General features: G+C 36.0%; 1 protein-coding gene across 2 annotated transcripts in view; it reads right to left on the bottom strand.

Annotated features, from left to right (window-relative positions):
* Positions 1–15,000, bottom strand: part of LOC137645867 (uncharacterized) — a 115,748-nt gene that overhangs the window by 86,574 nt on the left and 14,174 nt on the right. For both annotated transcript variants that reach the window (XM_068378864.1, XM_068378865.1), the window contains one exon: positions 13,305–13,375. The gene's annotated coding sequence lies outside the window, so the exon portion shown is untranslated. The remainder of the gene's footprint in view (positions 1–13,304; positions 13,376–15,000) is intronic.

Genomic DNA, 15,000 nt, shown 5'->3' on the forward strand with positions numbered 1-15,000 from the left:
TATTTTAAAAGCTGTGATTGTGATAGTTGCCGTAAAAGACTGTCGGCTTTGTGTTGGTGTTCATATATATATATATTTATTTTTTCGTGTTGGTTTGCGGTGTAATTTAAGTTTGTTAGGGTTTTTTTTTGTGTTTATTTGGATGGTATTACGTTTTATTTATCTTTAGTGTTAAGTTTTGATTAGTTTAAAGTTTTAAGTTTTGATTGGTTTAAAGTATTTATTTTGAATGTGGATGGTTTATGATTTATTTTAAGTTTTAAGAATTATAGTTTTAAGGTTATGTTTTGTTTTGTTTTGTCCTTTTGTCCAAGAGTCTGGTTGTAGATTACGTAAGGGGAAAGTTTGTTTTGTGGAGACCATTGTCAGTAAGTGTGATTCAGGGTGTGGGGGTTGTCCTTGCAACATCCCGCCACATTATTTTGGCGCCCGAACAGGGACTGCTGAGGCGGGGACTGATAGCTGGACTCTTTGACGAAGGACTGATAGGATACGAATTTAGAATTAAGGTTGAAGAAAAATGGAAGGTAAATACAAGGCTTTGGAGGAGGAATTGCGGCTGAGTAAGGAGCGTGAGGAGAAATTGTTGCAAGAGAATAACGGGTTAAGGTGTGAGAATGAGGAGATGCATAGGAAACTGAGGGAAATTCAGGGAACTGTAGAGAGAGTGGAAGAGGGTGTTGAGATGAGGATGCGAGAGAATGAAGAACGAATGGAGAAACGAATGGAAGATATGATGGGGCAAGTCATGGGGATGATGAAAACTATAATGGGTGAAGGTGCAGTCGGAGGAGTGTCCTCAGCTTCGGGTAATGGGTTGGTAGTGGAAGAGAAGGTTAAGGTAGGTGATAATGGGAAAGGAAGTGATAGTGATAGTAGTAATAGTGATGGTGATATTGAAGATAAGGGAATTAGGCATAGTAAGGATGAACAGAAAGGTGAGAGGAAAGATGAAAGGAAAGGTAAAAGTGATGTGAAGAAAGAGAAGAAAAAGTATCAGGCTGATAGCAAGGACGATCGTGAATGGGTGAAAGTGGTAAGTAAGAAAAAGGGTAAGAAGGGAATGGTTAAGGATAGGAATTTAAGTGTGGAAGTGGATTCATTGTATTCAAATGAGGAAGAAGGTAACAGGGGAGTAGATAGTGATGATAGCAGTGAGAATGAACGTGATGTGTGTAAGACTGTGTTTATGAGAGAGGTACCTCGGTGTGAAAGGTTCAATGAGCATAGCAGTAGGGATGTATATGATTTTTTCAAGGAGTATGAGAGGTATTGTCAGGATAAGTATGGTGATAGTAAAAGAGTTTGGGCTAGGGAGTTAGGAGAATATTTGACTGGGTATTTGTTGACGATGTATGGAGTGATAATGAGTGTAGGTGACGTTGATTATGAAAGTGTGAAAAAGAGAATAATTGAGCAGGTAAAACGTATGAAAGGGAGTGTTAAGTATAAGCGTAAGAATGATTTTGATGAAGCACGGATGAATGCAGGAGAAGCGATATCGATGTATGTATGTAGGTTGGAAACTTTAGCTAGGAAGAAGTATGGGGATGAAGGTATAAAATGAGAATAAGGAGTTAATGAGGAAGTTTTTTGGCAACAGTACCTGAGAATGTGTGTGAATTCATTAATTTGAAACGCAAAGAGAAAATGAGGTGGACGCAAGAGAGATTGACACGGGATGATATACTAGAGATAGTTGAGGATTATGAAGTTAGATAGGTGCATGAAAGAAAGTAAATCTGTGAGTGTAAGAACTGGAATGGAAGAAAGTGTAATAGAATTTGGTAGTTATAAGGATGCAATTTTGAGAGGACCAATGAGGGTAGCTGATAATGTAGTAGATAGGAGTGTTAGGGCAAGTAATGTGGGAATACCTGTAAGGACAAATGAAGGATTTAGGCAGGGTAATTGGCGCAATAGGGATAGGAGTGCGAGTGCACATCGAGGTATGTCAGATAGCCGTGTCCGTGATGAAAAGTGTTATAGGTGTGGGAAAGTAGGTCATAAGAAGAATGAATGCAGATGGGCTCTAGGTGCTTGTTTTGGATGTGGTGAGGTAGGGCATAGAATTAGTGAGTGCAAAAAAGAGAAAGAGGTTAAGTGTTTTCGGTGTGGTATGATTGGCATGTGGCGAGTGGATGTCGTAGTAATCGTATGAATGTGATTTGTGGTAATTGTGGTAAGGATGGTAATTATGCTAGAATGTGCAAGGAGCCGCGGGGTAAGTGTACTGGATGTGGTGCAGATGGGCATGTAGCTAGAGTATGTAGGAAGAAGGGAGTAAGTCAGCCAGGATGTTCGGAAAACTAGAGTGTAAGAGGGTTCAGCTGGGTGAGTCCTCCTGTGTGTGTGTGGAAGGAATAGGATTAATGTTTGTGAGAATGGGATGAGTAATTGGTTGGAAATGAGCAAGTATGAACCTAGTATGCATGAGAAGTTAGGGCTGGAAATAAACAATTAGTGTTAGTTGAATATAGGAAAAAGAGGCGTTTGAAAGTTTTAAGTGAGGATAAAGTGCAAGGGAAATTTATAGGTATAGGTAAGAATACGAATAAGTATGAGAAGGGTGTAAATGTACAAGTGATTGTGGAGGATAAATGTATTAATACAGATGAAACGTGGCTGAGTATGAATTGATACTTATAGTGTGTGTGGCTTTTCGTTAGATGATTGTAAAAGAAAAATGAATAACGCAAGAATGAGAGACAGGAGAATGATAAGTAGCATGAAGGAATCTTTTACTAAAGTTGAGAATGTTTTTGATGAAATGGATGAACTGTTTACAGGAAATGAGTGTAATTATAGGGCCAGATGAGAACGAGGTAGATATGATTGTACATGATATATTAGATGATAGGGATTTAGATAGGAATAGTGTTAATGTAGCGAATGATTGTGATAAGGAAGAAGTGAATGAGAGAGTATATGGTGGCCCAGTTACTCGGAGCCGAGGTCCCGTTCCCGACTGCGACTGGGTTATGAAAAAAATATTGTAAGTTTTGTGTGTGAGTAGGATTTGGCAAAGTAAGGGGGGAGGAATGTGGAGGATTTATTTTTGCTTTATTTTAATTTTTGTTTTTTGCCAAATCCTGTGTTAGAGAGAGAGAGAGAGAGAGAGAGAGAGAGAGAGGAGAGAGAGAGAGAGAGAGAGAGAGAGAGAGAGAGAAATTGTGTTAGCGAGCGAAAGTAGTTAGTGTATCGATCGTTTGTGGTGAGAATGACTGTTGGTTTAAATGAGATTGTTTGTTTACATTATTTAGTTAGGTTACGACAGTGGTGAATGTTTGCGGAGCGAATGCTTTTTTTATTGGACTGCAGCTTGAGACAGTTCGTTTGTGAATGCTGGATTATATTTATATCATTTTTCGACCAGCGAGAAAGTGATTATTTTATATTCTGAGCCGTAATCCTCCTTTGTGAGGCTAACTCCTTTGGAGAGTTATTTTCCGAATGCTGATATATAGTTGATGACCTGGCCTGTGATTGATTTTGTATTAAGACTGCTCTTTGGATTGACGATTGTTGATGACCGGCCCGTTTACTTCCGATTGATGATGATGATGATAATGATGATGATGATGATGATAATGATGATGATGATGAGTATAAGTACCATCCTAATCACCGAGACAGTTGTGGCAAATTGCCACACAGTTTTAATGTTATTTTTAAAAGCTGTGATTGTGATAGTTGCCGTAAAAGACTGTCGGCTTTGTGTTAGTGTTCATATATATATATATATATATATATATATTTATTTTTTGGTGTTGGTTTGCGGTGTAATTTAAGTTTGTTAGGTTTTTTTTTGTGTTTATTTTGGATGGTATTACGTTTTATTTATCTTTAGTGTTAAGTTTTGATTAGTTTGAAAGTGTTAAGTTTTGATTGGTTTAAAGTATTTATTTTGAATGTGGATGGTTTATGATTTATTTTAAGTTTTAAGAATTATAGTTTTAAGGTTATGTTTTGTTTTGTTTTGTCCTTTTGTCCAAGAGTCTGGTTGTAGATTACGTAAGGGGAAAGTTTGTTTTGTGGAGACCATTGTCAGTAAGTGTGATTCAGGGTGTGGGGGTTGTCCTTGCAACATCCCGCCACAGCACAAATCTCCCATATATAATATAGGGCAAGTATCTCTCTCTCTCTCTCTCTCTCTCTCTCTCTCTCTCTCTCTCTCTCTCTCTCTCTCTCTCTCTCTCTCTCTGTTTACACACATATATATTATATATATATATATATATATATATATATATATAATATATATATATATATATATATATATATATATATCTTTCCTGTTACGCTAAGCGGCAATGCCAAAACGTATACTACTCGGTCTCTTCCCATCCCTCGGGTAAGGTATAAAGGGGTGGAATCACTGAATTGAGTGTGTGTGCATATCTATCTAAATATTCAGCCGTCACTTTTGACGGATCGCGTACACTAGTACTCGAAAAACGCGAGACGAGCAAGAAAATTTCCCTACTGCACTTTGGTCATTATGCAACAGCTAAGGTTTAAAATAGAATTATTCTCTAATTAAGTAACGTCATTAAAGATGGCGTAAACCGAAGCACCAGAGAATTCCTGAAGTTTCTTTGTGTGTTTGTCTATCGTTGTCTCACTTTCTCATTCGCTCTTCCTAGAAAAAATAGTTAAAAAATACTTTTTTTTTTACTTTTCAAGAAGCTATTCCTTGGATATTTACCATTCGGCGTAACAGCCAAACGAAGCTCTTCTTCAGAAAATCTAAACATTTGACTAATCCCTCCAACGCTTCTTTACTCTCATTCATAATCCTTGGAATTAATTTCCTCTCGTTTCTTTTTATTTTCTTCATGTTTTACTGGGGATTGGGTGAGGTTTCCTATCCGGCTCAGGACTCGCACTACATTACTCTATCATGTAAAACATTCTTTTCCCCTTTTGAATGGTAGGTTTAGTTCATTGTTAAATATTTGAATGTACTAACCAAATTGATTTAGACATAGTTTTCCATATATATATATATATATATATATATATATATATATATATATATATAAATATATATATTACATATATATATACACATATATACACACATAAATATATATATATATATATATATATATATATATATATATATATATAAATTTGTGTGTGTAAGGAAGCACGTGAAGATGGCGTGACAATTGATTCAATAATAGATGGAAGAGATTTCATAATAATAATAAAACTCGCTGAACTATACACAAAATGTTTGCAATAATTCTATATGCGTACAGGTTGGAAAAACTTAATTACTATATTAATTCACAAAAAGGGAGACACAAAACACCTTAAAAAAATTACTGCTTAATTAGTTTACTCTCAGTAATATATAAAATATTTACAAAGATCATACTAGACCGAATAGAAAGACATGCAGCCTTTTATCGACCAAGAGAGCAGGCAGGTTTTAGTAGAGAGAATTCACAACTGACCATATCCATGTAATTAACCAGTTAATCGAAAAATCAACAGTTTTACAAACTACTATATATGGTATTTATAGATTACGAGAAAGCTTTTGATTCTGTCTAAACTTCAGCAGTAATGAAAGCCCTTCAACAGCAAGGAATAAATTAATTCTATATTAAAACACTTGAAAAATTCTATATGGGCAGTACAGCAATCCTAAAACTAAATAAAGATAGTGAGAAAATTTCAGTTGAGAAAGGATTTAGATTTAGATAGGGTGACCGACCCCAGCTCTCCTAAATTATTCACAACATGCCAAGAGGTTTCCAAGAATTTAGATTGGGAAAATGTAGGCATTAACATTAATGGGGAATACCCTGACAACTTAAGATTTGCAGCTGGCAATAGTTCCATTTAGTGAATCATGGGAGGAATTGCAAAAGATGATAGAAGATTTGAATACAGAAAGCAAAAATGTATGCCTGGAAATGAATAGGAATAAAACTAACATAATATTGAATGAAAATACAGAAAGACAACAAATAAGGGCTAGGGACGAACCTCTGGAAATTGTTAGTGAATATGCATACTTAGGACAAACAGTAAATGTTTCCCCAGAGCATGACACCGAAATAAAAAAAGGGTAAGCATGGGATAGAGAGGTTTTGGTAAACAAAATGAGATTATGAAATGTAAAATGGCACTCTCTCTAACAAAGAAAAGCATTTAATCAGATGTTCTTACCCGTATCAACATATGACCCATGTATACGGATAATGAGACGTTGGCATATGGGTTTTCTTCATTTATTACAAAAGGTTCGTTCGTAAGTACACTGTGCACAACTACCCTCTCAGCTGAGGGACTTGTCAACTCGAGCGCCCACCGGCAACTGAACTCCCTTCGCTAGCAAAATGCAATTTTTGCAATAATATGCCGAGACATGGGTTTTTGTGGAATACTCATGAATATTGAGTTCAATTACCTTGTCGTATGAGACATCTACATACATGAATTAGGACACATAAGTATCAGCCGTTACTAGTCCACTGCAGAACAAAGACCTCAGACATGTCTTACCACTTGTGTCTGTTTATGGCCTTTCTATGCCAGTCCACAGCAGCAAACTTTCAAACAACATGTAAGAAAAAGAAATAGACATGGGTAAGAGAAACGTAAAGGGGAGTAGTAATGTGTGCAGACACCAACCTTGTACAGTATATAGATTTCCCATTCATTTATTATATCACACCCAATATAATTAAGGTAGCCTCTTAGTATCTTAAGAACGGAAAGGGGAATTGTTTCATATAAGAGGGTATCATCCCAAAATCATGGATATTAAACTAGATTGATGGCCTACTGGAAACTTCCCTGCCTGGCAATTTGCCGAACTGGGGTTCGAGTCCCGCTCAAGCCCGATAGTTTCTTGTAGTGTCTGCAACCTTGTGAGCTAAGGATAGGGGTTTTGGGGGAGCCTATAGATCTACCTGTTGAGTCATCAGCAACCATTTCTTGGCCATCTGGTGCTAGCTTGAGTGGTGTGGTCAGTCTCTAGGGCGCTGTCACTGTCCTTTGCCTCTACCATCCATGAGCGACCTTTAAACAGGTTTGCTCTTTGCTGAAAGTACTGTAGTGGTTACACGAGATGCCATATTTTTTTTTTCCAAATGTTCCTTAACAGCCTACCGTAAGCATGAAAAACCTTTGACTCACCATTCATGCTACATAGTCTGCAATTTGGCACCAAGGAGCAGAAAACGGCCTTTACTTTGATGGCAAACTTATTACAATGTTGATTTTTTTCTCCACCTGAATTAGTAAGACATGAAAGCTTTCAGCTCATCGTCAGATAGTTGGGTTTAGCAGAATGCTCGCAATATAAACAAAGGTCAAAGTTTACAGAGCTAAGTTTTCCTGCTTCACAATAGCTCAAGAGGCTTTTTATCGTTCATTGCTTTCGAAAGATTCTTGGGATACACTTATAAACACAGTGGCAAACATAGATGTACTGAAAAGAACAGATTCTGACTTCATTTATACTTATATAAGGAAAAAAGAGACAGGTGGATAAACCATCCTTTATCAATGAATATAAATCAAGTTGGAAAGAAAATGCAACAAGAAAAACAAAGGTTAAAAGACCACTTCTGCAAAGTTAATTATTGTGATCTAAATGCCCAGGACCGAATCATCTAGAGATAGAGGTCAATAAAGTCTGTTATTTTGGGAAAGATTGTTAGACGATGTGCAAAGAGAGGCGTATTAGACATCATAAATTGTACAATATAAACAGTAACATCCAATTGAACCACTCCATTCATTCAATCAGACATGAATTAAGAGTTAAGACAAATCAAGACACTACATTGATGTCATCTTACATTGCAGTATTTATCAAACAATGCTAGATAAAAGAATAAACCCGAATTAATAGACCTGTTTCTCGAAGGATGGAAGATCAACTTAAACGAAAGCAGAAAGCTCTAAGCCAGGAAATAGATATAAACTGGGTGTGACTAGTAACAACAACAGTGAACGTGTTATAAGTCCTTTTCTGCCAATACATACGCAGTTAAAAAATAAATAAATAAACAAATCAAATAAACTTTGAGTCATCACATCACAATAATTATCCACGATAACACTATTCACGATTATACATACATGTACTAGTGGACAATTAATCAATTTGAAACGCTATGAATGGTGACCCGTTTCATAATGTACGGAGATTCTAATCACCTTACCCATACCTTGATTATTCACTCCTCAAATATTTTCTATCCTCATTCATTGCGCCATTTACTTAGACAAAAAAAATCCTGAGTTTTATATATATATATATATATATATATATATATATATATATATATATATATATATATATATATATATATATGTATATATATATTATATATATATATATATATATATATATATATATATATATATATATAAACAAATACCATGTGATTCAATCAAGTAAGGAGATGGAATAGAGAATGGTTATTTACCTGAGGCTAACTCAATATAAATGGACTAAAAACTAATAAATTTCTTTGAATTGGAAATAATTCATCATCGAGTGAGTTATTAGAATCAAAGATCATAGTTTTGGGTTACTCCCTAATAATAGAAGGACATGACCCCTTTTCAGAAGCGTAACATCACTCAGAAAACCTTACGAGCTGCTTTCGTGCAAGAGCCCGTGTTTTGTTATAGGCAAGACAGTCTTAAACGAACGAACAAACGAACTAGGGCAATACATCTGCATACCTCCATGGGTAAGAACATTGTCAGCCTACTTCCCTTCCTGTTTCTTTTGACCGTCACTAATTTGTCTTTCTTTGCAAACTGCATAAATTGATGATTTCAAATCTTTTACCCAGGAGAGAAAAAATAAATCCATAGAAGAATTTATTTTCGGTTTCGATTTTGAAATTTCTTACGTGGGATGTCCTCTCAGATTTGATAAAGTATTTATTTTAACTAGTAATTTACCACATTTTGTTATTTATAAATTTAGTAACGCTGCATTGAGAAACTGCACGATTTTTCTTATCATCAAATCCTCAAGCGACAAAAGAGAGAGAGAGAGAGAGAGAGAGGAGAGAGAGAGAGAGAGAGAGGAGAGAGAGAGAGGAGAGAGAGAGAGAGAGGGGGGGGGGGGAATCCGTGATTCTTTGCGCCGGATGTCTTTACGATCAACAACGTCATTTCTTTTAAAAACAACCGAGAGATATCAAGAAAACCATCTTGGTATCTAACTTTTGGTCTATTTTAGACTTTCTGCTTAATAATTTATCCCTTTCTGAGTGGGAATACCATATCGTGGTGAAAGATGAAAATGGCCAAACCCCAAACACGAATAAGGACATGTTTAAAGGCTGCTCATGAATAGCAAAGACAAGGGACAGTGACATTGCCCTATCCAACAGAACAATGCCCTAGAGATTGACATATACTGTATAACCATATAATCAGTGCCCACGTCCCCTTTTCACCCAAACTAGGACCAAGGAGGGGCAGGCAATGGCTGCTGATGACTCAGCTGATAGACCTACAGGTTCCCCAAACCCCCCATCCTTAGCTCACAAGGATGGTGAGGTTGCAGCGATCAAAGGAACTAACGAGTTTGAGAACTCGAACCCCAGTCTGGTAATTACCAGGCAAGAACGTTAATAATTGATGATGGAGGTAATTTTAAATTTGAATGCACGCGCGTTTGTGGCTACTTGGTATTAAAGTAGTCAGCAAGAGGATAAGAGAGCCTGGGGAGGGAGTTCCTGAGACACCACTTTGAACATCTAAGAGATGAAGAAGTGAGAGAGCAGAACTTCCAAAGAAAATACTAGATCGGCGTCATCCGAGATGATACCCGTTAGAATTACTTTCCTTATACGAAGACCACTTGAGTATATGAATTAACAATCGCTTCAACCTTTCTAATGAAGAAATTCGATCAAAAGTATCTGATCTACATTTTACCTACGGAACTTTTTTTTTGTGTGAAATTAGCACTAGAAAACTTGAGACAGAACTAGATAAAAAAAAACTGATTTGTAACCACGCAACCATAAAAAAAAGAAAGAAAAAAAAACTTGTTTCCGTACATTCCAAACTTTAGTTGCTATCTTCATATTCTCCTAGACATAAATCAGATAAGTACTAGATTTACTAGGAAGTTACTTATTCAATAGTATCATTCTTTGCCTAACTGTTCACTCAATATCTCGAAAATTTATAAATGTATTCCAAACCAATTTTAACAAAAGATTATTTATTAAATATTCGCATTAATTCTGACCCTGATGCTAATCCAGGATTTTACTTTTATCACTGAAGTACTTTGGCTCACTGCATGTTACCTAGTCTCATGTGGGGTAAAGGAATTATAACAAAAATACATTAGAAAAAAATAACTAGACATAATTTGAATAACGAACATAAAATCTGTGCTAAGTGCATAAAACACATAAGACTTAGATTTCATACCTATACACAGATCATTCAAACATGCTCCTTGTGTAGAGGTATTGTTTACATGAATACACTGTGCATACACGTGTATACTGGTGCGACTGGCCTTGTTCGCTAATCTCTAATTTCTTTAAAACGCCTCTATTTCATCCAGTTGAGACGAGAATCCCAAAGGAGCAATTGCATCCCGTGGGCTGTGCATCACACGTGGCTAAAGAGGCAGAACACCACATGCAAACTTCGACTTCGGCCTCAAATGGATCTGCCAGCAGTTACAAGGCAAAAGATTTGCTCGCATTTGCCGTCTTGATTAGTGATAAGACCTATTACGGCTTTCGTGATTTTGAAAATGGATTACCATAAGAAGTCATTGTGTAAGCATATGTATATACATAATATTAAGCAAATAAATACCAAATTACATGCAAATAATCCTCACTTACAACCGCTTTCTTCCGCGATAATTATGGCACTGGAACATTTCGGTTCCCAGCATGATTTTTGGGGTGAGGATGCAACACTCATGATTTCTTTAACCTGGCAAAAAATCTGGTCAAATGTATGGATATGTAAAAAGGCAGCAACTACAAAAAATGCAGGATAAAGGCCTCAGACATGTCCTTATTCCTATCTAGGTTTGGCCATTTTCATAACCACGCTGTCCAGTACAGCAAACCAACCTAGTATGGATCTCCCAGAATAGTACAGCTTTGCTGTTCACGGCGATACACAAAGCCTTTCACCACGTTAGGGTATCCCCCTCTCAGAAAGGTAAAGGTGACAGTAAATTTTATAAACTACAGGAGCATAACGTTTAGTGTATCATGGAAGATGATTCAACTTAATCTATGGAATCTGAAATACATGAACCCGTGCTGCGGACGGGAGGCCATTCAGCGGCAAGAAGTTACTGCAGGGAAAAGAGGTTGGCCAGCTAGACAAGAGGAAAGAAGGAGCTGGAACGAAGGAGAATTAGAAAAGACTAAGAAGTGGGTGCAGCTAAATGCCAAACGCAGAGTGCAAAGACCGTTTAGTAATGTGTACAGTATGAAATGAACTAACGGTATTACTCGCATCTGGATATCAAGGAACATATAAGGTACGATTTCAATGACCAAAAGAATGACAAGAAAGAACAATGAGAGTTGACACTTGAGAAAGGTTTTGTAGATTATTTTGTATATTATGAAACAGTTATAAAGACACATTGGAAGTAAAGGGTAAAAGCTCTACATGTCATTTATGGATCTTAAAAATGTCATGATAGATCACTACAGAGACAATGAGAGAATGTTGAGAATGCCAGGTGTAAAAAATAAGTAATCAAAATCTATGATGGGTGAGAAGGGCGCTTCAGAAAAGGGTGAGAGTGTAAATGATGTGTAGCAAAAAAAAGTTTGAATCGAAGGATTTTCCTGTATCCATGACATTAGAAGTGCATAATTGGGGGATAATATAGATGCTTGAAAATAGAAAATATTATGACATATTTGCAGATAATACTGTACTGAGTATGGACAGAGTAGAGAAAAGCCAGATACCCGTATGGGATTGTAGTTTTTTATGAGAAATTTGGGAGTAAATGATTTCAATAATAATGTCATAAGGGGAAATTGAGATATTGAATGTTAAAATGGATAATTAAAGAATGAAAGAAGACCGGCATATGGATTTTGATGTAGGAAGCATCAGGCTATAAACTAAAGGTTATGAATTGAATTGACGTTTCTCCAGAAGTTAAGGTTGGAACATATGAATACATTAATGACCTCAATCTTTTTGATGATACAGAATATGGATCTTGAATATAAAGTAAATAAAAAAACAAACTTTAAAGCTCTTGAGAAGAACTGCTTGTATAGTACACGTAGCTTTAGAAAAATCGGAGGGGTAAGAAATGTGGGGATACATAGACGTGGTAAAAAGGTAGGTTAAGCTATAAGAATGGAGAGTAAGGTATGACAGTGAAAGTGAAAAGTGAATAATGTGGAATTTATAAAGTGAGAGGATGAGAAGAGCTAGAATTGCTGAATGGGGAGGGTTCAGGTAACCATTAAATAGGAAGAGCCCCAATATACAGAAGGACAGAGTGCTTACGACTTAGATATGAACGCAACACTGTGTACAGTAGGATGTCATGGGAGGTGTCGATGTGTTAATGATAAGTCTCTGAATTGATGTAAGATCCAGCTAATGAAGTAATTTTCTACACAAATAGTTCACCTTTGAATGTGAATGTGGCAGTGAGTATTGTATTGTATTTTGTATGAAGATTGACTGACATCCTGACATCGAAGGTCATTGACTCCGATATCGTTTGTTATAAATAAAGAATAAAAGGACATTCAATTTAAAGCTATGAAAGCGAAGTTCTCCTTATAAAAGTTAAATACCTATCAGAAGACATGCTCTTGTCTGAAGAATTTATTATGTTACCCTCGATCAGTGAGAAAAGGAACTTATAAATTGCTGATTTCTATACTATTCACTCTATAATTCAAACACTCATACTAATTATCATTATTTATGTCTCCCTGCATGAGGTATCACGGACTCATATATAACCATTAATGAGACGTTTCCCAAGTCCAAGTCTATCTTATCTTATTTTCTAAATCTTTTGTATTCAAATAAAAACCATAAATAATGAAAGAAACCACTTCAACGGGGTCAACGAAACAACAAAAAAGTTATCTTCTCAATCCCGAATATTTCCTAAATGATGAAAACTGTGACACAGGTGAGAGAGGATCGCCATTAGTTCAATGTATGAAAATTATCTTTGCGGAAACTAAGAACAAATAACCTGGGATTGGACTCGCATAACGATACTGGTAAATATAACTAAACATAACAGAACAAAATTTTTATTTACTTACAAAAATCCTGATAAGTCACTATCAGTGGCTAATCAGCTTCGCCATATGAGGAAAGAATCCTCTGGAAGATCCTGCAAAGAGAAAAAAAACGTACTTATTTAAAAAAAATTAATTCAAATCTATGATAAAAAATTACAATCTGATAAGACTACGTAGTACACGCGTATACTACGCACTCTCTAGGCCCAATATCCACATTCTTTATCTATCTATCTACTTTATCTATCTATCTATCTCTGAAATTAGAATCGGCCACATTAACAGACCTCTTGTGGGACCTGCGAGTCAGCAATTTTATTCCTCTCTTGACTTTGATGTAATATTGATTGTTCTAATAATATCGAAATCTTACGTTGCAACCTTTTTTTTTTTAAGGACAAAGATTTCGTTATCTTGAAAGAAAAGAAATGACTCAAATCTTCTTCTACTAGTTTGGACGTATAAAGTGGGATACTCGTACGTTGTATTACATGGTTTTATCAATTTGATTTGTTATGATAAAAACAAGGGCTTGAATAATTCTTTAACCTACACTGCTTTTAGCTAAGCTTCATCATCATCCTTATATAAAGCAGATCGAGTAAAATGTTAAGGGTTCAAGGTTAATGTTGTCCATCTCATGAGGTTAAAACACTCAAAATCTTCAAACCAGTAGATTTATCTTATTAAAATATGCTCTTTCTTAAAAGAGAAAGGACGGCACTTCAAAATAAAATCCTGAAAATAGGCTTTTTCATAACTAAAATAAAAAACTGCAGGGTACTACTAACATCTAATGATAAGCTGCAATTAGCATAACACAAATAACAGCATGCTTCCACATGAATAAAGATTGTTTTCCAAAAACAGAATAAAAATGTATACGTAAATTTTAGATTAAGAAACATCGTTTCATATTAAGATGCTTAAAGTAGTTCCCACTTATTTGAAATTCTTTGCTATTCCTGAAATATAAGCATTATCTAACCCTTAACAGTATACAATCACATGTGCTTTGATAATAATACTAATAACACTAATCCTGATGATGATCTAGCCCCCATCAAAGTGGAACCACCATCTATAGTTGCATCATACAACAACACACCTATAGAGTATACAGTAGTGCTGAAGGCACCTGGAATTAAAGGTAACGCCATTCAGTACTTAACCAAAAGCTTTGCACTCGGCCATCTTTATTCATCATGACTATGAACAACCAAAAAGCATTTCTGACAGAACATTTATACTTGTGCTGGCCTGGAATCCCATACAGCCTCCTTATGACCCACTTGCAACAGATTCTCAAGTTGAAGCAACTTTAAGGAGATGGGACCATTTAACCAATGCTCAACAACTATCTATTACCTGTGCCTGAGATTGACAATCCTTATGAAATCTCATGCAGTTCCAAAGTGATAATGACAACAAGACTGACGCCCTCGTCTTGTGTATGAGCAAGCTTTACTAAAACTTGATGCAAATTTAAGGACCTACGGAAAGCGATAGTGAACCATAACGACACAGGAATCGTCAGAGGTCAAAGCTGGTTAAAAGGTCATTTGATTATGCGTTTCGTAGAGTTTGTCTTACTTTTGCAAATAAGCCATTGATATATTCTCAGCAGAAGAGTGCTAAGACATTATCACGACACTTGCAATAATATGGGGGCATACGCAGCGCTTGTTTTTTACCTCCACCAACGAAGTTGGAAGGA

The sequence above is a fragment of the Palaemon carinicauda genome, chromosome 8 (assembly GCF_036898095.1).
Source record: "Palaemon carinicauda isolate YSFRI2023 chromosome 8, ASM3689809v2, whole genome shotgun sequence".
Classification (NCBI taxonomy): Eukaryota; Metazoa; Arthropoda; class Malacostraca; order Decapoda; family Palaemonidae; genus Palaemon; species Palaemon carinicauda.